This window comes from Lepisosteus oculatus, chromosome 14, assembly GCF_040954835.1.
Source record: "Lepisosteus oculatus isolate fLepOcu1 chromosome 14, fLepOcu1.hap2, whole genome shotgun sequence".
In the NCBI taxonomy this organism is placed as follows: domain Eukaryota; kingdom Metazoa; phylum Chordata; class Actinopteri; order Semionotiformes; family Lepisosteidae; genus Lepisosteus; species Lepisosteus oculatus.
The window spans coordinates 4,591,948-4,617,566 of record NC_090709.1 but is presented as its reverse complement, the minus strand read 5'-3'; the positions used below and the strand labels follow the sequence as shown (position 1 = coordinate 4,617,566).

The 25,619-nt window shown below is 43.2% G+C and overlaps 1 non-coding gene and 1 pseudogene across 1 annotated transcript; one reads left to right on the top strand and one right to left on the bottom strand.

The window, feature by feature from the left end:
- Positions 1–25,619, top strand: part of LOC102695046 (zinc finger protein 721-like) — a 1,154,024-nt pseudogene that overhangs the window by 877,364 nt on the left and 251,041 nt on the right.
- Positions 25,526–25,597, bottom strand: trnah-gug (transfer RNA histidin (anticodon GUG)). The gene has a single exon. It is a non-coding gene; the product is annotated as a tRNA-His (tRNA).

Below are 25,619 nucleotides of genomic sequence, written 5' to 3'. Positions count from 1 at the left end.
AGTGTTGTCAGGACCTGACATCGCACCCCTGCCACCCTCTACGTAAAGAAGTGTCGTATGGCCCTGACATCCCACCCCCGCCACTCTCTGCATAAAGCAGTGTCGTCAAGCCCTGACATCCCACCCCACCACTCTCTGCATAAAGCAGTCTCATCAGGCCCTGACATCCCTCCCCCTCCACTCTCAGCGTAAAGCACTGTCATATGGCCCTGACACCCAACCCTCCACTCTCTGCGTAAAGCAGTCTCATCAGGCCCTGACATCCCTCCCCCTCCACTCTCAGCGTAAAGCACTGTCGTATGGCCCTGAAACCAATCCCTCCACTCTCTGCGTAAAGAATTGTCGTAAGGCCCTGACACCCACCCCTCCACTCTCTGCGTTAAGCAGTGTTATCAGGCCTGACATCCCACCCCTGCCACTCTCTGCGTAAAGCAGTATCATCAGGCCCTGACATCCCACCCCCTCCACTCTCTGCATAAAGTAGTATCGTCACGCCCTGACATCCCACCTCTGTCACTATCTGCGTAAAGAAGTGTCGTATGGCCCTGACACCCACCCCTCCACTCTCTGCATAAAGCAGTGTCGTCAAGCCCTGACATCCCACCCCCTCCACTCTTTGCGTAAAGCAGCATCGTCAGGCCCTGACATCCCACCTCTGTCACTCTCTGCGTAAAGAAGTGTCATATGGCCCTGACACCCACCATTCCACTATCTGCGTAAAGAAGTGTCGTATGGCCCTGACATCCCATCCCCGAAACTCTCTGCATAAAGCAGTGTCGTCAAGCCCTGACACCCACCCCTCCACTCTCTGCATAAAGAAGTGTCGTCAAGCCCTGACATACCACCCCCTCCACTCTCTGCGTAAAGCAGTATCGTCAGGCCCTGACACCCACCCCTCCACTCTCTGCATAAAGAAGTGTCGTCAAGCCCTGACATACCACCCCCTCCACTCTCTCCTTAAAGCAGTATCGTCAGGACCTGACATCCCACCCCTGTCACTCTCTACGTTAACCCCTGTCGTATGGCCCTGACACCCACCCCTCCACTCTCTGCGTAAAACAGTGTCGTCAAGCCCTGACATCCCACCCCTGCCACTCTCTGCGTAAAGCACTGTCATATGGCCCTGACACCCACCCCTCCACTCTCTGCATAAAGCAGTCTTATCAGGCCTTGACATCCCACCTCCGCCGCTCTCTGTGTAAAGCACTGTCGTATGGCCCTGTATTGTGCTCTCTGAAGGAACCAGTTCTGTAGGGTTTGGGCATTTACTGGGAGAATTATTAATTGTAGCAGTAAATCACAAAATTGATTCTTTTGATGGCTTTAGAATCCAACCATGCGATATAACTCAAACAACGCACACACAGGTACTAATACACGAGGATACATTTATTAATACATAGAATATGCATGTAAACCTAACAGATCTTATCGAGAGGGTTATCAGAAAACAAAAGGTATATATTCAGTCAGTTACAAAGAGTTACATATATCAAGAGGACATACGTTCAGTATATCATTCATTTAGACCGTTTTGTAAATGACCTTGGTTATAACTTCTACATTAGATACTCAAAACAAGTCCATAACTCTTAGGAATTAAATTGATATCAACTGGTTGGGATAACAATTGAATTCTCGAGCAGTAATGCAGTGAAGTTGAATACTCATCCAATTTCTGGGGATTCAGATCTCCTGCGGGCACAAAGAAACAGTTGCAGTCTTGTTGCTGTCCAATCCGCGCTCTCTGGCTAGGTGCCAGGCTGTGCTGTGCGGTTTGCGACGGTGCGCTGCAGATGCTCACTGGCCTGCTAGTTAGTGTTGGCTTTAACTAGCAAAGTTTGTGCGCAGGAGAAAAGATGACTGTGGGTCCCAGCAAGTCAGGAAGATGACTGGTTCGTTCCTGGTGAAGAGCTAGTTCTGAATAGTGATTCAGCTGTCCACAGTTCCGACCTGTTCACGAGGCTTGCTGCTGGTGCTAACCTCGGGTGGATCCTCTGGTTACTCTCTGGCAACCTCCGCTCTAGACTCTTAGAACGAAGGAAAGTTCTGGCACTCGGACACACTGGCCGTTCCGTGGTTGTCCGGGCTGTGTCTCAGGATGGTCAGGAGGCGCTCTGTGAGAATGTCCTGTCCTTGGGAGCCTTCTGCTCCTGGGCCGTCCTGCCCTGGAACTCTCCTTTGAATTCCCTTTAAAAAAGTCCACAGAATCCTCTCTCAGGCCCTCCGTGTTGCCTGTTTTTACCTGGAGGAACTTCAGCTCGTTGATTGGCTGAAAGTTCCAGGGGCATCAGAGTCCCACGTGGGTTACTCGCCCTACCAGTCCCTGATTGGTTGATCAAGGAGAGATATGAGTCTCTTACTCCTGACACTTAGGAATGCAGTCCAGATGTCCATCTGGCACTCCCTAGACAGATAGGCGCCAATGGATGACCATTGATCATGATAGCCAGTCTTAGCTAAGTGCATCCCCCTTTTTGGGAGCTGTCCCTTATCAAAAGAAAACATCTTTAAATCAGCCTGCATGAATAGTTTCTCTGTGGCTGCACCACAGAGATGAACAGAGAGATGAGGCCTCATTTGGGAAAGCACAGAAACACTTAATTCTGTCTTATTAACAAGCATTGCCGCTACATATCCCCCCTTTTTGAAGGTCACAAGGTCCTGAGGCGTTGTTGCCTTCAAAACAAAACAGAGTTAAGTGATGTCCCTTGTCATTAGAACATTAACCTTAAATGTCCACATTACTCCTCGAGAATTCATACCGGAACCAGCATTGGGAACAAACAGGATGAATAACATCTGGAGTATGTATAAACACGGTAGGAGACATCGTCTCAGTCTAGGCATTACACATCAGGAAGTTCACTGTCAATATCTGATACCTCTGTAGTAGATATTTGGGGAGAAGTCACTTCCTTTCTTTTGACATGCTACCTTTGACTCATTCATGCTACCCAGAGTACATCTTGATGTGAGAGTACAGCATTCAGAGTACACTGTCAGTCATGATCCAGCTACCCAGCAGCAGTATTACAATAACAACAGTTCCTGTTCCCAGCCCCCCTGATGAACCACGACACCTGTGTTGGGTATCTGCTAGGGTGGTTTGGAGGTTTGTTCCATTAAAGCAAACTCAACTACATGTACCTCTTCAGGGCTTACTGTTTCTTGGATTTCTATCCAATTCAATGGTGTGGCACCTGAAGGCATCCACGACCTCAAGTTTGGTCTTATGTTGTCTGGTTCTAGACAGTACAGTGTTAAGTCACCAAGCTGTACTATGGCCTCCTCGGGAACTTGCAGGAAAACTATTTGGTTAGGTAGCTGCATTGCGGTAGCTGTATCATGCCTGTCACAAGTCATAGTGTCAGTTAAATGTGGTGTGCTGACCAGCCATTTACTTCCCACCTGCTCTTCATGGGGTTCATTAACCTCCCTCTGCCCATTAGTAGCTTTACACCCTTCATTGGTGAATCATTTAAACACAGCCAATGGATAGCTTTGGTAGCCATACCCATCTCAAGATTTGGAACCAAATTCAATCTTGGATTGCCTTCTGGGTGAGCTATGAACGATGGGGTTAACTGGGGTTAAAAGAGTGGAATCAAGTGGGTTTGGGAATTGTGCCATGGTTAGACTGGCTACAGTGGCACTAAACTCCCTTAACAGGTCTTGTGTCAACATTCTGGCCTGTTGCACACAAGCATAAACCCACTGTATAACACTGGCAATCATGTCCACTGGTTGGGGGGATAAGGTTTTTTCTATTTGTTCATGCCTGTGCTCTAGGAACCCTGCAGGGGGCGGTGCAGCGGTGGAGCATGCCTGACCCTCGGCTGAGTTGTCATCTGGAGCACCTGAGTGATCTGGGATTGTTACCCCATTCTCACTGTTCAGGTCCACCCTGCACACTTCCTGATTGAGGAATCCCTCTATCGGCATGTTTACAATCATTCACTGGGCGTGGGTGTAGGACACCTGCTCGCTCCCCCCTTCCCTCGCTAGGGGTTCAGGGAGCTGCCACAGCACTGGGATAGCTAGTTCACTGTCTTTGAACTTACTATCACCCACCAGGCCCATGTCAGTGCAGGCGGGGATTCTGACACCCCTCTTTGCGATGTCCTGCACTGGCAGGCGGGTGGCTTGACCATCTAGCTCCAGTCTGGCTGAACCACTGTTGGTCAGACTCAGACTGACAGACTGAGCTGGTGGCTGTAAGAAAACCGGCTCGGCTTTCATTCCCTGTCCCTTCCTGGGGGACTGGGTGTGTTGGCAACCCTGCCGTTGAGGCAGGAGCAATCAGGTCAGTCTCACTCACTACCTGGTAGTTGTGAGAAATAATGTTACCTGGCTGCAGGTTCCCTGGGTCACAGCAGAGGGAATTGGTATCTGGGATCAGGTGTGTCCACAGCGCAGTAGTCTCAGTGTCCAGCTGGACCTCCTGTCTAACCTGTGAATGTTGCACCAGAGGCACCTGGTGGTGGCCCCGTGACAGCTGCTCAAGCAGATCCTCACTAATAGAGGACCTCTCAGGGCTAAGGGTGAGGGCTACATCACCAACCTGCTCTCCTGCCATCTGGATCCTTTCCACCACTGCAGGGTGGTGGTCCTGACCCCTCTTGGGTGCCAGGGTGCACAGGGAAAGCTCCTTTTCATCACCAGGTGGGGAGATCTGCTCCTCTTTAGGGATGTAAAAGGTGTGTGCTTTACCTGGTGGATCAGGCGGCTGCTTGGAGCACCGCTCCTGTGGCATGGAGGCTGTTGGGACCTTGGCCGGGACACGACTTCCCTGTATATCCGGGGAACAAGGAAATATTTTTATTTCTTGTCCAGAGGGAACAGAAGGAATCTCCGCATGGGCTTCTGTGTTCGGTGGGCACTGTGTGAGCACAGTCTGCCTCTTGGCCCCCCTTTCCTTCTGTACAGAAGGCTTAGGAGCCTTGACCTGTTTCCACACCTTGCCTTTCTGGTGATCCACCAAAGGTTTCTCTCTGAGTCGCATGCCCTTTTCTTTTTCTACCCATTTGAGCTTGCAGTGTGACATCAAACACCTTTCAACCTCAGTGTCAATCAGTGTCTCACTGTGTAAGACATCTCCCATGGCAGCCTCGAGGTAAAAGCTTCCTGCTTTTCCTGTGTTTTACTGCCTGCTCTGTGACTTCAGGGGTGGAGTCAGCACTCGCTGGGGAGTGGCTGACCTCATCGAGGCAGGAACCCTTCCGCTCAATCAGATAGACTGAGGGAGGGAGAGTGGAGAGTATCCAGTGGAGAGTATCAGCTCATTCACGCTTCCGGCAGCCTTGGGGAGCGGTTGTCCCTGTCCTAATAAAGCTTGTTCAAGCCTGGCCAGTTGAGCGGCTACTGAATCCTTTTGTTCAGCCTTTTCTAGCCCTTTCCCTCCCCAGGTGTTCTCATGGCACTTAGGATGCTGGGTGCGGTTCTGTGTGCCTGCTTTGGAACGGGGCTTAGCCAGCTCAGGAGCCTGTGCTCCTTCAAGCAGGAGGGAGTTAACCCTGTTGGCTCTGACGGCGAACACAGTCGCTTTAACAGCTTTTTGCTCAGAGCGACTTTGGACATCATACTCCCAGACTTTCTGCACGAATCTCTTAATATCAGTCATTTTCATGGTCTGTGCATCTGTATGCATTAAGATCATCTTTCTGACTGGTGGAGATTTGCAATGAATAAACCCTTGAAATGTGTGTTCTCTTCGCAACCCTCATCATTTCACACTGCAAAATAAGTTAGTCTAAGTCTCTTGTAATATTCGCGAGGGGACTCTGCTCTCTCATGCTTAATGTTAAGGGCGGCGGCTATCGCGGCAATAAACGCACTGTATTCTTCGATAAGTGCTTGACACAGCTGCTCAAAATCATTACAGACTTCTTTCATCTGCCTAGCCATCCACTCATGTACAGCTCTGCTGGTAGTTTTCCTGACCAGAAACTCTTTCTCCTGTTCTGTGGCGTTTGGCAGGTACTGCAGGGTATACCTGAGGTCCTGAATATAACTCTCGATATTATTCTCTGACACTGCAGGGTCAAATCTCTCTATGTCCTTCACTAGCTCTCTCAGAGAATGGAGGTTTATTCTTCTAGCTTCTCCGCTGACAGAGATATGGAGATATGGAGGAGATCATGGTCTGACTTGTCGCTGCTAGAGAGAGGGCTTTATAGCGACTTGAATTCAGACCTTTTAGCAACCATCGTTAAACTTAAAGAGTATTACTTTTAAGTTTGAAATCACAGTTCTACCACAGAAAACCACAAAATCAAGTATGCAATCAACCCGGTAGATCGCAAAAGATCACAAAACAATAAAAAAAAGCAGCGTCGCAAAAGAAGTGATGCAGCTGTCCTCTCTATAAGAAGGGTGCCAGTGAGCCCAGCTCTCGCTTACGGCCACACCCCCTTGAGCATGCCTGATCTTGGTAGCTAAGCAGGTACGGGCCTGGTTAGTACTTGGATGGGAGACTGCCTGGGAATACCAGGTGCTGTAATCCTTTAAGCGCAGGAGGCGCCTTATCCCCGCTCGCTCGCTCATTCCCCTGTTCACGTGTGCAGTGCGGCTTTTCCGGCTAGACCTGGTCAGGACCACTCAGACATCCTGACAAGTGAAAACAAATGGTGTGCTGAATGCACCAGTAGTTCACGAAACTACGTTTCTTCCCTGAACTGCTTTGCTTGTGAAGCGCCAAGCTGCCTTGAACGGATTGCAGAAATCAAATATATGGATGGATTCGGAGTGTGCTTTCCAACTTTTGTGCAACATTTTCCTTTGATAGGGCGCAGTTGTCTTCACAATGTGGATTAAAGTGAAAGGAGTAACGTCAGTATAAAACGGCTTTCCTTCTCGATGCATCTGTAACGCTGCTCTGTAGAGGTGAAAAGGATCCAATGCAGATGCAGGAGTCGTAGGGAGGTAAGTAAGCGTACAGAGCAAAACCAGGAGCTGAGTCGTAGTCCGAAGGCGAAGGTAGGTCGAGATCCGGTAAAGGCACTGGTGGCGAACAATCCAAAATGTGAGACAGAATCGTGGTCGAAAAGAGAGCTGCAGGGTCAAATCCGAAATAGGCACAGATAAACAATCCAAGGGGCGAGACGAGATCTGAAGTCCGAAGGCAAAAGGGTAGACAGAATTCCAGGGAGGCAAAAGGGTAAGAAACGCTAGGCAGAGCAACAAGAAATGAACTCAATACCGAGCAACGGGAAGTAGATTAGAATGGTATAAATACCCCGGTGTGCCGCACGGTAGAGCAATTGCAGGTGTGTTAACTCGTGCGGCGGCGCTTGTCAATAGTAATCCGCTGCTGGTACTGATTAGCTCGCTTACGCGTTGATCTCTTCTGGCTGGTGGTCGTGACAGCACCATGGTTGTTTTCCATATTTCTAATGATTTTGGTTTCAAGATCTCAATTTAGTGTGAAACATACAAGCCAGCTGGATAAATCTCTTACACATCATTTATAATGTCCTTTCAACTAATAGCCTGTGCAGGGATCAAACCCCAGCTGTTGTTATGAGCTGCGTTACGCTCTGCAACATTCAGATGAGAAATTTACCTCTGTTTCTTCATTATATACACAGTGAGCAATATTTGCAAACCTATTGCCCCCCGTGGACTCTGTATTTGATTGTGGTACAGGACCAGTCTTGGAGAAATGAAGTGAGGAGGGTGTGTTCATTAAAAGGCTCACAGAGTCCCTGGGAGGATTCAAACCACCACCCCTTCAGTTAACAGCTGAGCCACAAAGACTCAAGTAGAGCTTTACACTTCTCGGTCTCAGTGAAATTGATACACTCGATGAATTTCTGGAGATTCAAGGAAAAGAACCAAGAGTGGCTGAGATTTGCAGGTTTTTTTCATTCCATTCTGTGATTTCTGAAGGGAACGCTGTGAAAACACAAGTTTTGACGAGAAGGGATGGACATGTAAGGTCCCCAGGCTTGGACAGTATGGTGAGGGCTGCAGGTTGGGGGTTCGACAGCAGCAGCAGCAGAACCTGATCAGTATCACTTACCTCCGATGTCCTCCATACATCCATGCACCAAACATTGAAAATGACAAACTTGGTGAATTTCCACCTATTTTCATCAAGTTGAAAAGAAGAACAGTGTCCCTGGACCTGTTATCAAAAACACCACCTTAACTTCTTGGTTCATGCCATGTAAACTGACATAATCAATGGAGTCATGCCGAGGTTGTGAGTTTAAGCCTCACCTGGAGCAGCTTGGTTTTCTGTCTTGACAGGTAAACAGTGTTTTGTGTTATTTGCTTAATGGAGAGATGATTCTCTGTTAATTGTGCTCCTCCTGGAAGAGGTAAAGGTGTGAATTTCATAAGGACATTAGTGGAAATGGAGTATCTACTCTCTGTGTGAGTGCTGTGCAGGAAGTGCAGTCTGTGGTCTGGGAAGAAGGGACTCTCTTTGGAAGAGCGGCACTATTCACAGGAGAGAATATACATTAAAAAAATATTTTTTGGGATGCTGATTTTTCTTCTTTGGGGAATTAAAAGGAGTGCAGTTTGTGACCTTGTGGTGCAACGGTACTACGTCTGACTCCCAATCAGAAGGTTTTGTGTTCAAATCATGTCGAGGTCAGGCAATAATCTTTCAGGTTCTGCTGGTGCTGAACCTGGAATTCTCACCATACAGTTGAGTTCTACCTGTACACCACATAGATAATCTTAATGAAATAACAGAGCAGTGCAGGACATGTGGTGAGGAGCTCATGCAGCGAATACTCTTGAAAATGATAAAGTCACTCTTCACATCTGGGAAACATCACGTCTGACTTTAAAGAGAGTTTCATCCGAGAATAGAAGTTAAGAAGTTTCACACCACTTTTGTTTTACAGGCTTAATACATCACCCCATCTAAAATGAAATTCTAAGTGAGAAACGCGTTTTCTAAATTCTTATCAGTTTTAAAATATCATCTCTTTAAAACAGACAAAGGGTTTATGGTTCACTCTGAAATTCTGATTGATTTAGAATTAAAAGAAAAGACTGTTTTCTTCCACAACGCCGTGAAATGATCAAATCTTTCACTCTACTTCTCTCTTGTAGTTGTATTGGGTCACATATCATGTTTAATCACTTCTTCTTAACACTGGTGCACGTTTTCGCCATGAAAAAAAAGATATTTTTCCCTTGCATGATTTCTCTTTTTTTATCAAAGAGAACAGAAAGAAGAAAAAACGAAAAAGTAGTGTCGTAAAAGAACTCTGTCGCCCTTAGGATATGTCAAGCGCATTGGACATGAAAAGTGCCCAATAAAAGCCATTTCTCTTTGTTTCTCTTAGTGTCGGGGCTGCTATTGTGTGTAAAGGAGGCAACTTGCTCAGCCAGCAGACTCAGCGCTTACTGAACGCAGATGTCTCAGAGCGGTGTGTCCAAATGGCTGTAAAAGAGGAGCATTCTGCCGGCGCCGTGGCTTTGTAAGTTAAAGCACCTGTCTAGTTAACGGGAGGTCCTGGTTCCAAATCCCAGCGATCATTCATCAGGACTAGTGTTAATATCAATGGAAAGTACTTCAAAATAAAAGTTTTAACTGAAATATTTCAAGAGAAGGAAAGCATTTAAAGTAGAAAAAATCAGTTCAGATGATGTCTTTTAATTTTTGAGAAATCACAAGACACTTAACTTTTTCTTCATTAGAGCATGCATATAAACAGCTTATCTCAAAATGTTTGTAATCGTTATTTTTATCAAATTAAATACATCGTCTATCAATAGTAAAAGAAGTAAGAAAAATATTTTAGAAACTATGAACTATGAAGAGCGCTTAGCAGGTCGTGTCTTTATCTTAGTCGGTAAAGCATCAGACTTTCAATATGGGGGTCCAGGTTTTAAGTACCTGTTTGGGTAGCTGTGTTTCTGAGGCTTTTGTGAATGCCCAAAACAGTTGATGTATTGTCCTTCAATTTTTCAAATTGTGCCATGGATATTTTAAATGTTCAATCTATTCAGGCTCTTTAGCATTTTCTTTCAAATGCGAAACAAGTTCAAGGTGTTATTGTCACTCGGCTGCAGGTAGATAATCTACATGAGAGCGCATGTAACAGCACAGGACTATCATGTGATAGTTAACAAAGCTTAATAGTGAAACAGCCAGCACAAATGGCTGTGTTTGTGATTATGTCACTTCTCTACTACAGCAGTGTTGATAAAAGAAACTCTGAAACCCCTAAAGCACTGCACAACTGAATTCGGGAGAATAATATTAGGGATTCTGAGCGATGTCTGCAAACAAGCAATCCAATACAGATGCTGAACTCTTTAAATATTGAATCTCCCTGTTGTGCTGCCTTTTCCTTGAAGGAAAACTATTCAACTGGAAGAATGTTTATCGCAGGTTTAAAACTTGCCGTTGCTATTTGGAGAAATCCACAAACTCGTGTTTTTCATGTGTTTTAAAAGACAGCCATACCCACTGTAGGGAAAGCCGGTTCAGGGACGCCAAATATGTAATCATAGTGGCTCTCTGAAGGCACCAGTTCTGTAGGGTTTGGGCATTTACTGAGACAATTATTAATTGTAGCAGTAAATCACAAAGTTGATTCTTTTGATGGCTTTAGAATCCAACCATCCGACATAACTCAAACAACACACACACACAGGTACTAATACACGAGGATACATTTATTAATACATAGAATATGCATGTAAACCTAACAGATCTTATCAAGAGGGTTATCAGAATACAAAAGGTATATATTCAATCAGTTACAAAGTGTTACATATAAATAAAGAGGACATATGTTCAGTATATCATTCATTAAGTTTAGTAAATGAACTTGGTTACAACTTCTACATTAGATACTCAAACAAGTACATAACTCTTAGGAATTAAATTGATATCAACTGGTTGGGATAACAATTGAATTCTTGAGCTGTAATGCATTGAAGTTGAATACTCATCCATTTTCTGGGGATTCAGATCTCCTGCGGGCACAAAGAAACAGTTGCAGGCTGTTGCTGTCCAATCCGCGCTGTCTGGCTCGGTGCCAGGCTGTGCTGTGCGGCTTGCGACGGTGCGCTGCAGATGCTCACTGACCGGCTAGTTAGTGTTGGCTTTAACTAGCAAAGTTTGCGCACAAGAGAAAAGATGACTGTGGGTCCCAGCAAGTCAGGAAGAGGACCGGTTCGTTCCTGATGAAGAGCTAGTTCTGAATAGTGATTCAGCTGTCCACAGTTCCGACCTGTTCACGAGGCCTGCTGCTGGTTACTCTCTGGCAACCTCCACTCTAGACTCTTAGAACAAAGGAAAGTTCTGGCACTCAGACACACTGGCCGTTCCGTGGTTGTCCGGGCTGAGTCTCAGGATGGTCAGGAGGCGCGCTGCGAGAATGTCCTGTCCTTGGGAGCCTTCTGCTCCTAGGCCGTCCTGCCCTGGAATTCTCCTTTGAATTCCCTTTAGAACAGTCCACAGAATCCCCTCCAGAATCTTACTGAATCTTGTTGAATCTGAATCTCACAGGCTCTCTGTGTTGCCTGTTTTTACCTGGAGGAACTTCAGCTCATTGATTGGCTGAAAGTTCCATGGGCATCAGAGTCCCACGTGGGTTACTCGGCCCTACCAGTCCCTGATTGGTTGATCAAGGTGAGATATGAGTCACTTAGTCCTGACACTTAGTAATGCAGTCCAGATGTCCAACTGGCACTCCCTGGACAGATAGGCGCCAATGGATGACCATTGATCATGATAGCCAGGCTTAGCTAAGTGCATCCCCCTTTGGGAGCTGTCCTTATCAAAAGAAAACATCTTGCATGAATGGTTTCTCTGTGGCTGCACCACAGAGATGAACAGAGAAATGGGGCCTCATTTGGGAAGGCTCAGAACACTTAATTCTGCCTTATTATTAAGCCTCGCCGCTACACCACTGACAAAATAACGACACTGCTGCTGATTTTTTCCGGACCCGAATCACAGTTGACCTGTGAGCCAATTGATTAAGCCGACCCAGTGAATACTATAGCAGAAGGTGGAAGAGCGTTCAACTTTATAACTACCGCAACCACAGGAACAACAGCAAGAAGCAGAATCAATTTCCCATTGAATGGTGTTGTTGTTTGAGGTATGCGTTGTGAACGCATGCAGAGAATCCCACAATTTCTTCTAAACTTGGACAAAGTGTTTCTGATGGAGCGCTGTGTGCAAAGATTTCATAAACTGTACTCCTGCTGACAATTCGGTGTTAAAAAGCAGAGCATTTGAGTTTCACTGACAAAAGCTGAATGCAAGCCAAAAGCAATATTAAATGGAATAGACAGCACATTACGATTCGCACTGACTGAAAAGTTATCTTGGCAGCTGTTGTTACCCACATGAAGCTGAAAGGGTCAATGAGCATTTCTGTTGAGATAACAAATTTGTCATGCCCCACACTCTTACTCGGAAAAGCCGTTCTGTCCCTGTCACATTCCACACTCTCCCTCGCAAACGACGTTACATTCCCAGAACCTCAGCTTCACAATCTCATCCCTGATTGAACCCATCAAATTCTCACATGCAGCAGATTCCTCAAATTCTCACTCCCTAACCAATCATCCAATCACACCGCTTTCCTTTCAGTATTTAAACCCCCTTCGCACACCTTCCCATGCTCACTATTGAGAAGCCTTTCTCAGTATTCTCCAGTGCGTGTTTCCAAACCTTTTGACTGATCTCCCGTTATGAATCTTCTGCTTCTGCCTCTTGACCTCACCTTCTGGATTTTGTCTTTTGAATTGTTTTTGAATATTTCTCGTTACTGGACCCTCTGCCTCCCTTATCAACCCAGCCTTTGGATTTTGTCTTTTGGATTGTTCCTTTGCTACTCTGTTTCCTGTGGGATTCCGGTCACGCATAAGGATCCTCCTATTCCAAGTATAGGTTCTGTGACAAAATTAAAGCTTTTTTTCTGCCTTGATGTTGAGCTGACAAAGACTATGTTGAAAGATATCTCAATCTCTCGACAGACTGTCGAATAAATTCTTACCTGATTAAATTCTCATCAGAAGCAAGGTCTTAACATAGAAGAACCTGGCAGCAGTGGAATTTGAACCCATGCCTCCAAAAAGACTGGAGCCTAAAATCCAGCACCTTAGACCACTCAGCCACAATACCTTCTGCAGCACGTTCCTTCCTCACATTACTTGATGAACAAACACTGGGCTTTAGCTCTTGTGCGACATGGAAATGACTGTACCTTCGTTTTCTGAGATATTTCCTGTCACTTGGTGAAATCTCAACTTCTTTGGCAGCTCTGAATATAGTTCTTCTTTGGAGCAGACTTCGGACCTTTTATTTAATTTATAAAGGAGGGCGCTTTCTGAAATGTGTAATTCCTGTTTTAGAACTGCTCTGGGCGGTGTGTCTTCTTTTAACGCACAAACAGTTTTCTAACTGTATACTGTAGATCAGTGCAGCTATCTTACTGGATTTAGCTGCGATTCTCACATTTTTCTTGAGAAGGTATTTAGGGTTGCTTGAAACTTGAATAAAAAAGTGATCTGAAACTACCACCTGTACCTTCCAATCTCTGATGTTGCTGTAACTAAACTCGGATGTGATCTTTTGGAGATGTGCAGTGTGCCTTTACTCTTGTCGTATTAAACACTATTTCTGTTGTTGGGCAGAGTTGAAGGGGAACAAACTGCACAGAAAATTACGGAACGATAAAATGTTTCTACACTTCAAAATGTCCCTTTAAAACCCTCCTCACCCACGTCGGTGTGGGGAGTTTGCAGGTAGAGAGGTTTTACAGATGCTCATGATATTTCTCATGGGGTGTTACCTGTTGTAGTATCTCTCTCTGCGCCTTTGGAAATAAAAGAGCGGCTGAAGTGTGAGGTAACGTTTTGAACAGCCTCTTTGTCTTACAGAACAAGACATGAAAATCAATTGGTAAATTGAACAGTGCAGTAATCAGGGCAGTATACAGTAGGAAGCAATTAAACAAAATGATTAGCAAAAATTGAAGTTGAGCAGATTGGAGTAAGAAATTAATTATATTTGTAAGCAAACGAGAGCCTGTGCTGCGCATGAGACACACCAATCTTTCAGCATTTCTGAAACGTTTGATTGAATTGACAAAGAAATCCTCTCCCGATCTTCATCTTTGAAAAGGTTAACCTTTTGAGCCAGCAAATGTAACACTGCAAAGCTGCCTGTTTCTCACAGATGTTTGAAGCTGTAGATAACATTTTGCATGTTTGGTGCCATGGCTTAGCTGGTTAGTGTGCCTGACTAAAAAACAAGAGATCCTGGGTGTGAATCCCAGTGGTATCTATTCATAAACACCAGGCCAATCACTGCCAATATTTATGGAGCTCAATTTAAGGATGAAAGGATATGCATGTGTTACAGCTTTCTGCTGGTGTTTTATGTTTTAGCACAAGTGTTGGCTCTGTGGTGCAATGGAGGGCGTGTTGGACTTCTAGATGTTAATAGAATGAAGTCATTTAAAGGTTGTGGGTTGGAGTCCCCCCAGAGTCACATGTTATTTTGATTCAGCCGTTCGAAATCCTCTAGGGATTGGTGTTGATCAAGTCAAATAGAGGACTTCTTCTGAGTCGACAGTTGAAAATGAACCAGCGGCCACAAGGGAGAAATTAGCACTGGACCTGGTTGGTGATCACATTATTCTTATCCTGTAGTCCTTGCACTGGTTTCCTGTCAAGTTTCATGTCGCCTTCAAAATCCTCATGCTCACCTATGAGCCTCTCCATGGCTTGGCACCTCAGTACCTGTCTGAGCTCTTATTGCCCTACTCCCCGGATCGCAACCTTGGCTCTTCTAATTCTGGTCTCCTATCTGTCCCCCAAGCCCGTCTACACTCTACGGGTGACAGGGCCTTCTCCGGTTATTCCCCCAACCTCTGGATCTCTATCCCCAAGGATATCAGAATCACCTTGTCTAAATTCCTTCAAATCCAGACTCAGAGCCTCCTTCTTTAGAAGAGCCTTTTATTAACTATTCTTTAGCCCTTTGCTCCTACTGTATTTAGTACCACCATCTACTGTCTCCTTTAACTGTGTATTCTCATCCTGCTTATCTTGTGTATTTTTTCATTGTATTGTTGTCATTCTGCAAAGTGCTTTGAGAAGCCACCTTAAAGGCGCTATATAAAGTAAAGTTTATTATTATTATTAATAATGAACAGTGCATTTCACACTGAGCACACTTGCTCTTCTTCTTTGAGAAGGATTGCAGGGTCGGGAACAAGCTTTCAACGTGTGTTGTTGAAGACCATATCATGGCTTTGTTGGAGGAAATGTCTGAATGCCATCATCGGAGTAAGGAGAGGATCAGGGTTTTGGGGAAGTCTTTTTGATGCCTGAAACTGTCTGGTTCCTGGTTGTAACGGCTGGCACTCTACACATAAAAAACAGAGAACACCGTTGACATCGCTGAACTGCCTAGTGGATATTTTGTCGCCTTCTTCTGACCTGTATTAAATGCGATTCTCTGAAAACGTGGCACATTATATCTGTGGTACCTTTATGGAGGGTGAGCGCACTCATAAGGATCATAGATTCGATCACAAGCATCTAAAAATGAGCGTGAGAAAATGACATCACACTATAAGGTTGAATGGCACGAGTTCTCCTTTTCCCTCCGTAGAAAATGTGTGTTTGAAAGGAGGTGTCACGTTATTTTTTTGCCAGACAATGCCATGCTGCAAGATCAGTGTGGTTATTTAAATGTATTGGTCTGAAATTGGTTTAAATAACAGAGATGTAACAACAAAAAATGAAGTGCTTCTTAACACAGGGATAGTTGGAGATATTTGGCAGCAGTGGGATTCCAACTTACATCCCCAAGGAGTCTGGAGCTTCAATCCAGCTCTTTAGAGTGCTCGGCTGAGTTAGCCTTGACTGGCTCAGAGAAAACTGGGTGGTTTGCAAAGACTGGTAGGAGAGGAAAGGAATAAATACTTCTTTTTTATCTGCTAAAAGAAGGAAAGAAATATTTGATAATTGTTTGTTTAGCAGTTGTTTTGATCAAATTATTGTAATGCAGTGGCAGGTACAATTAAGGTATAATATGTACATGAACTGAGTCTGAAGTCTGAGTCTGTGATGGCAGCTGACTATCACTGGAGGACAGTTCATCATGAGTGGGTAAGCCTGCATAATGAGGGAGAAGAGATCGGCCTCTGTGACGTAGTGTCCAGTGACACTAACTATCTGTCCTACTGTTCTCTGCTAACGTAGAGGGTAAATGTTGTTTAAGGTGAATGTAAGGTTTCTTTCTTGTAAAATATTTCCGAGCGCATTTTTGTTGCTGAAACTTTATCTTTCCGATATTAATTCCGATATTGTCACCTAATTCTATGCATTGTTTCATCAGACTAGAACATTTAGAGGAGCTCAATTGCATTAATGAATTGCATAGTGATAGTATTTCTTGTCGTTTAAATATTTCAGTCAAAAATGTAGAGAAGGTGCTCCTGTTTTCACCATTATAAAAACTGTGTTTCACCAGTAGTATTTACTGTAATATATTACATAAAAGATTGTAATTGTATTGTTCTGTTCTGTGACAGTCTTGAGTGACACAAACCTTCTCTTTTACTGCACTACACTTCTCCAGAGGCCAGTTCAGCACACAAGGATCCTCAGTCAAACAAACACTGCAATCACTTGATAAAAGCCACTTCTCATCCTTTCTCTTAGTGTTGGTGCTACTATTCTATGCAAAGGAGGCGCCTTGACAATTAAAGGTGTAATCATCTTAAAGAGAGTCTTTATGAAGGTGTGCGTGGCAAGCTCTCCATTGGCAATTGACCGGGCTTTTGAAGAAACCAATCTCATTCAACAACAATACAAATTGCACAGCTTAAGGCACATGAAGCGAAATTCATGAGCAGATAGACACAAAACAACGTCGCTTCATGTTATTTGCAAAGCTGTTTTGCTTGTCTAACCACTTCTCCCTACTTTGCAGTGAGCACATATATTTCATTTTCTTCTCTTATATTTTCCTTGATATTTCTAACCCTTTCCCCCATGTGGAGATGTATCCACATCCAAAACCCCATGTTTCACCCTGCATTTGTGCCAGTTTTACAATCTGTGTAAATGCCTGCCTTACACATGTCTAGTGGCACAATCAGTCAGGCTGTGTTATTTATACAGCTATGCACAGTGGAGTCATGCTGAGGTTATAAGTTCAAGCCTCCCCTGGAGCCATTAAGTCTTCTGAATGTTTTCCACTCATAAAACGTTCGTTAGCCGTAGCAGTTTCACTGTGACTTTGCAGGTAAAATATTCTTAATGAGAATAATATTTTGTATGCGATAAATAACCGCACCAGAAAATATTGGAGAGAAATGGCTTGTCGCACTATTTGCAGCAGACACTCAGACACAGAAATGTCCTGTCATTAAAGAAAATTTATGAAGAAGAGGAGTGACATCATTGCAAAGGCGATATTTTCTGATGTTTGTCTTGGTTAATAATCATTTGCGTGGGAATTACTTCTGTCATTATTACTAATAATGATAAAAACAGAGAACTCACAGCTCTCTGGACGTTTGTCTGGACTCTAGAAAGTGTTTTTATTTGCAAGCGGCTCTGGAACTCAACACCTGTTGATGGGTCACTTCTGTCAGACACATCAGTGGAACCCAAGCCCACCTACACACACATTCACACACACTGACAGATATACTGTACACCTACACTCTCACACACATTTACACTCACAGACACATCACACATTTATACACACAATCAGACACTTACACACTCACATATATACACTCATGCATGCTATCATCATTAATACTCACATAGACGCAGGCACTACACACACTAACAGACATACCAACACATACACTTACAAATATAAAACTACCCACTGACAGACACCACACACTCACAGACACACACCATACACACACATTCACAGGCATGCATTCACAGAAACAGACACTACGCATACTCACAGACACACACTTATAGACACCAAACACTCAGAGACCTCACACGCTCACACACTAACAGCCCACACACACACAGACACCACACACTTCCAGACATGCACCCACACACGCATACCACAAACACACTTATCCACAGATACACAATAACTAACACAAATATAAATACTACTAATACTACAACAGTAACACTATCACTAACACTGACACAAACTACTAATAATAACAGTAATGCTGTTACTAAAACTAACATTACTACTAGTGTTAATACTCTAAGAGTAAGTAACACTATAATTATAATTAATATTAACATGAATATGAACATTAAAACTAAAACAATCAGTAGTGCCACTGTCATTAATACTCACATAAACACTAGCATTAAAACTACCAGTTGTAATCTCACTAATATGTGAGACACTTAAACGCGTACAGTGACGGAGAGCCTGTCGCCGTGGTTACCATTCTTATGATTTATAAACACTGGAAAAATGCATTTAAACTGTTACTTACATACATTTATGAACTTGAAATATCATTTTCTAGCTCTAGGATACAGTTACCTAAATAATAATATGAATAATCATTGTTTAATTTCAGATTGAACATTATTAACCCTATCTATCTATGAATTGGCTTCATTACTCTGCTCTCCTCCCCACTGATAGCTGATGTGTGGTGAGCGCTCTGGCGCACTATGGCTGCCATCGCATCATCCAGGTGGATGCTGCACATTGCTGGTGGTGGAGGGGAGTCCCCGTTACTGTAAAGCGCTTTGAATGGAGTATCCAGAAAAGCGCTATATAAGTGTAAGCAATTATTATGATTATTAACCCTAAACGCACTATGGTAATTGGTCGATACAGTCTTTATCGTCCTGGCCAAATTTCCCATTGGCCCTTACCAATCATGGCCTCCTAATAAACCCCCCTCTATGAACTGGCTACATTACTCTGCTCTCCTCCCCACTGATAGCTGATGTGTGGTGAGTGTTCTGGCGCACTATGGCTGCCGTCGTTTCATCCAGGTGGATGCTGCACATTGGTGGTGGTGGAGGGGATCCCCATTACCTGTAAAGCGCTTTGAGTGGAGTGTCCAGAAAAGCGCTATATAAGTGTAAGCAATTATTATTATTATTATTATTATTATTATTATTATTAATTAACTGTTTTTTAGATATTTAAACAGGATCAAGAAAAGAATCAGTACTCACCAATTGGTGAAGTTAATCGATTTTTTCTACGGTTTTTCAGTTGAAATAATTGGTTGTCGATAGATAAGTGATCAATAACTCTTCTCCGTGCACTCCGTGCTCCTCCCGCGCTCTTTCTCTCTTTGATCCCGGGTCTCTGGCTGGTGTCTGTGACATCACAGCGCTTATTCTGACAGAGCAGAGCGCGTCTCTGCTGCTTTTGTGTGTCTTTTTCAGGAATGCCAGAGGTACTCGAAATGTTGCAAAAAGAAAAGCGTTTTTTTTGTTTTGTAAAAAAGTGAGTGCTGATTTTTATTTTATACAGGAAACGCATGTATGTTGAAACACTAAATTCTATAAATAATTGAGAAATAATAAAGCCAGGAAAACATATATGTAAAAATACAATTTGATCACATAATTTACTTCATTATCTCTGGTGGTTAAATTTTTTTTTCTGTTGTGTTTTTTTCTCTTGTACCTGTTTCTGATCCTCTGGTTGTAGTTATATTTGTAAATTCTATATGTTTAATAAAAAAAAGAGCTGGAGGAGACTCCTGTCCGGAGCCCGGAGGGCTTTTCATACAAATATAACATCTCCCCCCCAAAAAAACGGGCTGTGAAGAGAGGCGATTTCTAACAGTTGGAGGAGGAGAGCGACAAACCGAGGAATGAAATTCATTAAACAGAAAAAAAAAGTTTACTTCACAGATTAATGCGTTACAAAGCGTACCCATGTGGTAGAGAACGAGCACAAGTCCCTGTAATAAGCGCTTTTAAGGGTTTTACACAAATCATCAGAGTATAGAAGCCAGGAGGATCAGACTCATGTTCCTGGAGGTTAAAATGTGTATCCTGGTTTTATTTCCACCCAGCTCTCAGCTCTATAGATAGTCTGATGATTTAAATTAACTGTATAACTGTTACAAGACTTCATCTAATTGTACATTTATAAGACTGTCTGTGAGACACTTGTGAGAGCAGCTGAATCCCAGGGCTGGTGTAGAATCACCAGAGCACTGCTCAGAGATACAGACTGGTCAACTGGTCACTATTGTAGTGACGACCATCGGCCCATTGGCTACTAATAATCAATATACTGATCAGAGTGTCAATACTGGTGTTTATTACATACATACTAATATAATTCCACACTCACTTGTGTTATAAAACACTTAAAAAACATATTTGGAGGCTGATATACAGTAAAGAAAGTAATACTGAAGGGCTGGAAGTCCTGGAAAGGGTTAATAGAAGCTTCTTGCTTCTGCCCTGGAACAGAGCCCACAGCTGCCAGATCAGTGACCCCTGAGCCCAGTTCACAGAGAGGAGAACCAGGAGCTCTTTTATGTCTCTAAGAGGACTGGGAGAAAGGAGAAAAGGGGGAGATGTGACTTGAGTCCAGGCTGTTCTGTCTGATATTGTTCATGTAGCAGCACTGATTGTCTGAATATCTTCTGGTTCTGGATTGTGAGGATAGAGAGCAGTACGGAGTTGAGCTTCTGTCTGAGTGTGAGTCTAAGCTGTGAATCTGACTGAGAAGAGAATAATGTATTTTTTTTATTCTGCCTCAGAATTTTTCTTCTTTGTCAAGTGGTGTTACATCCCCTTCAGATACTCTGCACAGACTGCCAGAGTGAGAGAAGAGGAGAGAGAGATGGACAGATAAGAGCACACGCAGCGAGAGAGACATACGTCTTGATTTACTTTGAAGCAAGTGTTCATTTCCCTTCTGGAACAAGTTGTTTCTGAACTTCAAGAAATTCAAACAACTTATGAAAGATAAAATGCAAGTCTTGCCTATCAGGACAGAAGAAATACCGCAGGAAAATGCCAGTGATTTTTCTCCTTTTAACGAAAAGTGGAGATAAACAACAGCAGTGCATTTCCGTCGGCTTGATTTAGCTTAATACAAGTATTCACTTCCTTTTCTGCAGATTACAGCCTGCAAAAGATGAAATAAAGTTATTGGTTATTCATGGTCAGTGCAGGAGAAATACTGCTGGCTGGCAGAAAAATGTCAGTATTTTATTTTAACTACAAACGTGCGAATGGCAAAAAGCAACGGGAGTGTGTTTCTGTGCAGTTGTTAAACAAAGGGCTGGTGGTTCAAACCCACTCAGGGATGTGCTTCAGATTATTCTGCTGTAACCATAATTTCTTCTTAAACTTGATGGGATTTCTTTGCAAACCCTCTTGAAATTTGCATTTTACTCACGTGGAACTACAAGTAAACAATTAAGTACCTCAGTAAATGTCCAAGAGAACCATTTTCACGTGTGGAATTTTATCTTCAACTGGCTGTCAGGAGAATTATACACCCGTTGTATCCTTAGCAAAAATATTTTAAAATTAGAACACAGATTTGTTGGAGAACTTGACAATCATTCTTAAATGAGTATTATATAAATGTGCGTTGATATTTTGTATATGTACCTTAATTGTAATAAATATAAACATAATTGCTTTGATATGGATGTTCATTTGAAGGATTTGAGAAAACTATCAAGGATCTCAGAACAACCAAAGATACATTTGGGCATCTGCTATTGGTAAAGATTAACGAATACAGTAAGTGTGAAGCTTGCACACACACGAGAGAAAAAAATCAGTTCTAATTCACTTCATTAAACTGACGGTGTGTATAGCAGAGGATGGTTTTGATCCATTGACCTCTGGGTTATGGGCCCAGCACGCTTCCGCTGCGCCACTTCGCTGACAGCTGTCATAGTGTGATTCAACACAACTGCTCCATCTTTGCTTTCTAAAAGTGCGCCCGAGATGAAAAGTCTAAACGGTAAACGCAGACGTCACTTTGAGCACTTGGTCTTTTATAGTACAAATATCACACGCTGCACTACATGGGCGTGTCTTCAAGATCGTTGTGAAGCAAAGCTTCTGCTTTCCGAGGCAACTGATTCTTTCGTCGTTAATTCCCAAATCTTCAATGAGAATCAGTGAAACGAAAACCAAGCACATGTACACACTCGCGTCCTAGCGTGAAAAAAATGATGGAAGCATTTGAGAAATAAGAAGAGTAGTCTGAACAGCTCCGGCCTATGAACTGCTCTACAAAGTGATCGCTACCTCCACACCCAGTTTATAACACTGACAATGATGCAGGAAGCACAGCAAAGTTCTAAAACCAGCGGTTTTCTCAAAAGTAAAATCTTCATCTTTTAAATATTGTCATCCATATATTTTCGTTTTTCTCTTTTTCACATTACACGCTTTCGAGAAATAGACTGTCTTGTAATGAAGGCTGCATTAGAAAATGTGTATCTAAATTAAAATCGGGTTTATGACTTTTGCGTTATTCAGCTTTCTTAGCGCTTGGGTCTCGATTCAGATATTGCAATGAAAGCAACAGGGGAGTACGTTTTCCTTTCCTAAATCAAAGGTGATCTGCTCACAAGGAAGTATAAAAACTTCAGCGTTTACGTTTTGAAGACCGCAAATTGTCGAAACAATATTGCTTCATAAGCTAATAAGTAACGTTTCTGAGCACGCATTGTATTACTCATGCAGTTATTAATACAAAAAAAGCTTAAATTCACATAATGGAATTTGGACGGCTCAAAGTTGTCTATTCCTTGTACAACTTTACTTGCCTGCTGAGTAGAGTTTAAAGCAACAGCAGCAGATATAGCAGTAATAGCAACAGCGTGGCTAGAGTGTCACAATACACTCTATGAAAGAATTGCGGCTTCAGATCGTTTTGTTCTGTTGAAGCTGCCTACAGGCTCTGAACTGTTGACATTGGCTGTGATCTTCTTTTTTCAGGTTTCATGAAATTCTTCACATATTTGAAATATTTCATTCGGGTTCGCCCAATACACGGTGCAAACCGTACCTGCAGCAGAACGATGTGGCACATTAAGCCGTTTTGTTTATAGGTTGTAAGGATTGAGGAGCGTACTACAAATCGAGCAAGCGAAAAGAAAATTAAACAGGAGTCACTTTTTGGATTGCTAATCCATTGTGCTCTGCTCGTCTAGGTTCAAATCCCATCCTTGTCATGGTTAAGGCCTGAGACGTGTGTGTTTTTTCTAAACGGTGTGTGCATTTGTTTCCTCTTCTACTCTTGTACTGGAGCAGTAATATTTCTAGCGGTGGACGAACAAGCTGACAGCAGGAACACGTGGCCACAAGCTGCAGTACATTGGTTTGGGAACAGCAATAACTTTCCTGTGGAGACAGGTGCGCCGGTATTAATACAGCTCTTTCGAGCGGAAAGAGTAACAAGAACTGACTTAAACTTACCAGTTATGTTTAATAGCTTAAAACACAAAACCAACCTCTTCAGTGGTTGAATCTAAATTACAGAAGCCAATGCTGCCATCAAGGAAAAAAAAAATCTTGAGTTATGTAGTTTTGAGACTAAATATCTGACTTTCAGTTTGAAGCGGTACAATGGATTCCAGGTCACATTCGTTCTTAATTCATATATATAAGTGTGATAATGGTTAAAACTGTGTTTACATGAGGAACAAACGGTAACCTTTTCATTCCGAGAAGAAAGTCAGTCTGTATGCATTTCTCAGCGTGCACATTATCAGGGACACTAAACCCACAGTGCCAGCAAACCTTTCGATAGTCTGTAGGTACTGCCATTGCAAATGTAACAGGTTGTTCATACACACACATGATATTGTTGCTATCTCTCAATTAGGATATAATTTTGTATTTCTTAATTAGGAGAATTCTGGATTTTTTTCCTTGGTGGCAACAATGCACTTCCGCAATAAATCATAGACTCTGCTTTCAAAATAGCTGCACCAGGCACTTGGACACAGATAAACATAGGGATTTAAAATTCAGGAATATGAATGGTCAATTGCTTACAGTTGGGTTTTTTACGTTTCGTATTTAGCGATTTGTATATCAATCTTTTAACAATTCATTAACATGTTAGCAATATATAAATATATAAAATAAAAACAACAGCACCGTTAAATGCTGGGGAGACGGGTAGTTTTTTTTTACAATCAGATGCCAATCTCTAATGCTGTGTGTGAGAGCTTACGTAACTTTCCCTTTCTCACATTTTCTAACGACTATTCCTTAGGTGCACCCTGTCAACTCCTAATACTTTTTAAAAGTCTACCTGCATGTTTGATTATTGTCGTTTTATTTAGAAAAAGTTCAATATTGATCATAACTAAAGAAAATTATGATTAAGAATAAAAATGATTGTATGAGAAGCAGGAGGAATCGCGTCTCTCCTATGGAGCATGAGCTGAATCAGGAGTGAGACATTTCGTATGCTCGTGCATATGTCAACGCCTGACCTACATCGTAAAACTAAAACTAAATAACAAAAGGACAGACAATGAAATATGGGCTATTTCGAAGTCGCAAATGTGAGATACAAAGTCAGAATTCTGAGTTTTTAAGTCGCAATTCTGAGATACCATAGCGCGTTTTTTTTTTTACTCCCTGGCGGAAACGGGCTTCCATAGGTTCTCGGTGCTGGGGAGCAAAACCAATCTCCGAAAAATCAGACAATTATAATCAGATCATGTCAAAAGCTGATCAGTATTTCTTTACTGGGAAGCAAAGAAATGCTTGTATTACACATTTTAATGTGACATGCAATTAGACGTAAAAAATAGTAAAATTATTTTCATTGCGTTACATGTTGATAGGACACCCCCCTCGATAAAGGAAAGTGTGGACGGACGTGTCGCGTGTTCCGTATTCTGTCTGGCAGCGAGTTTAACACACTGTCCTCGGAAATTAGAAACTAATTGAACAATAAATTCATCTGAGCCAAATCTACACGTGTGGGTGATTTAATTCTGTCTTAATTGCGTGGAACTCCTCCGCTGAGGTCGAATACACACGGGAAAGTGTTCAGGCGGCTTCACGGAGTCCCGCCTCAGACTGGAAGCAGGTTCTAATTAGACGCTGAGAACAATCCGGGTCTCTGTGTGTAATTGATTGTGTTGATTGAGCGGTAATGTGACCAGGTGTGTGGTAGCAGGTCCTGCCAGTATAAAAACCTAGTCACCGCGCTCACACTTTATGCTCTCTTGCTTCAACACAGTTTGGTGGTTTACTTGTATTACTTCTGTAGCAGTTTAGCGGGACGTCAATTTGGCAATGCGCTCGTTTCTCTTTGTGCTGTGCCTGTGCGCAGGGGCTGGGCTCCCCGCACTGATCTCCGCCGGCCGGCTGTCTGGGACTCTCCGGAATTAGCGCTCCAGGCCGACTTCCCGGCTCTCGAAGACGCAGCCCAGTCCTTAGTAAGTCATTGAAGAGGTCGGAGTGGCCTCTGTAGTTCATCAACGATCCAGTCAGGCAGTACTCCTCTGCAAAGCGCCGTTCGTTCACATCGATTGGCTTTTTTTTTTGCCTTCATTCGTGCAAGTAGTAAAAGCAGACGCTCCTATTCTGCCGTGACCCGGATTCGAACCGGGGTTGTTGCGGCCACAACGCAAAGTACTGACCACTATACGATCACGGCGAGTTACAGAGACACACGCAGC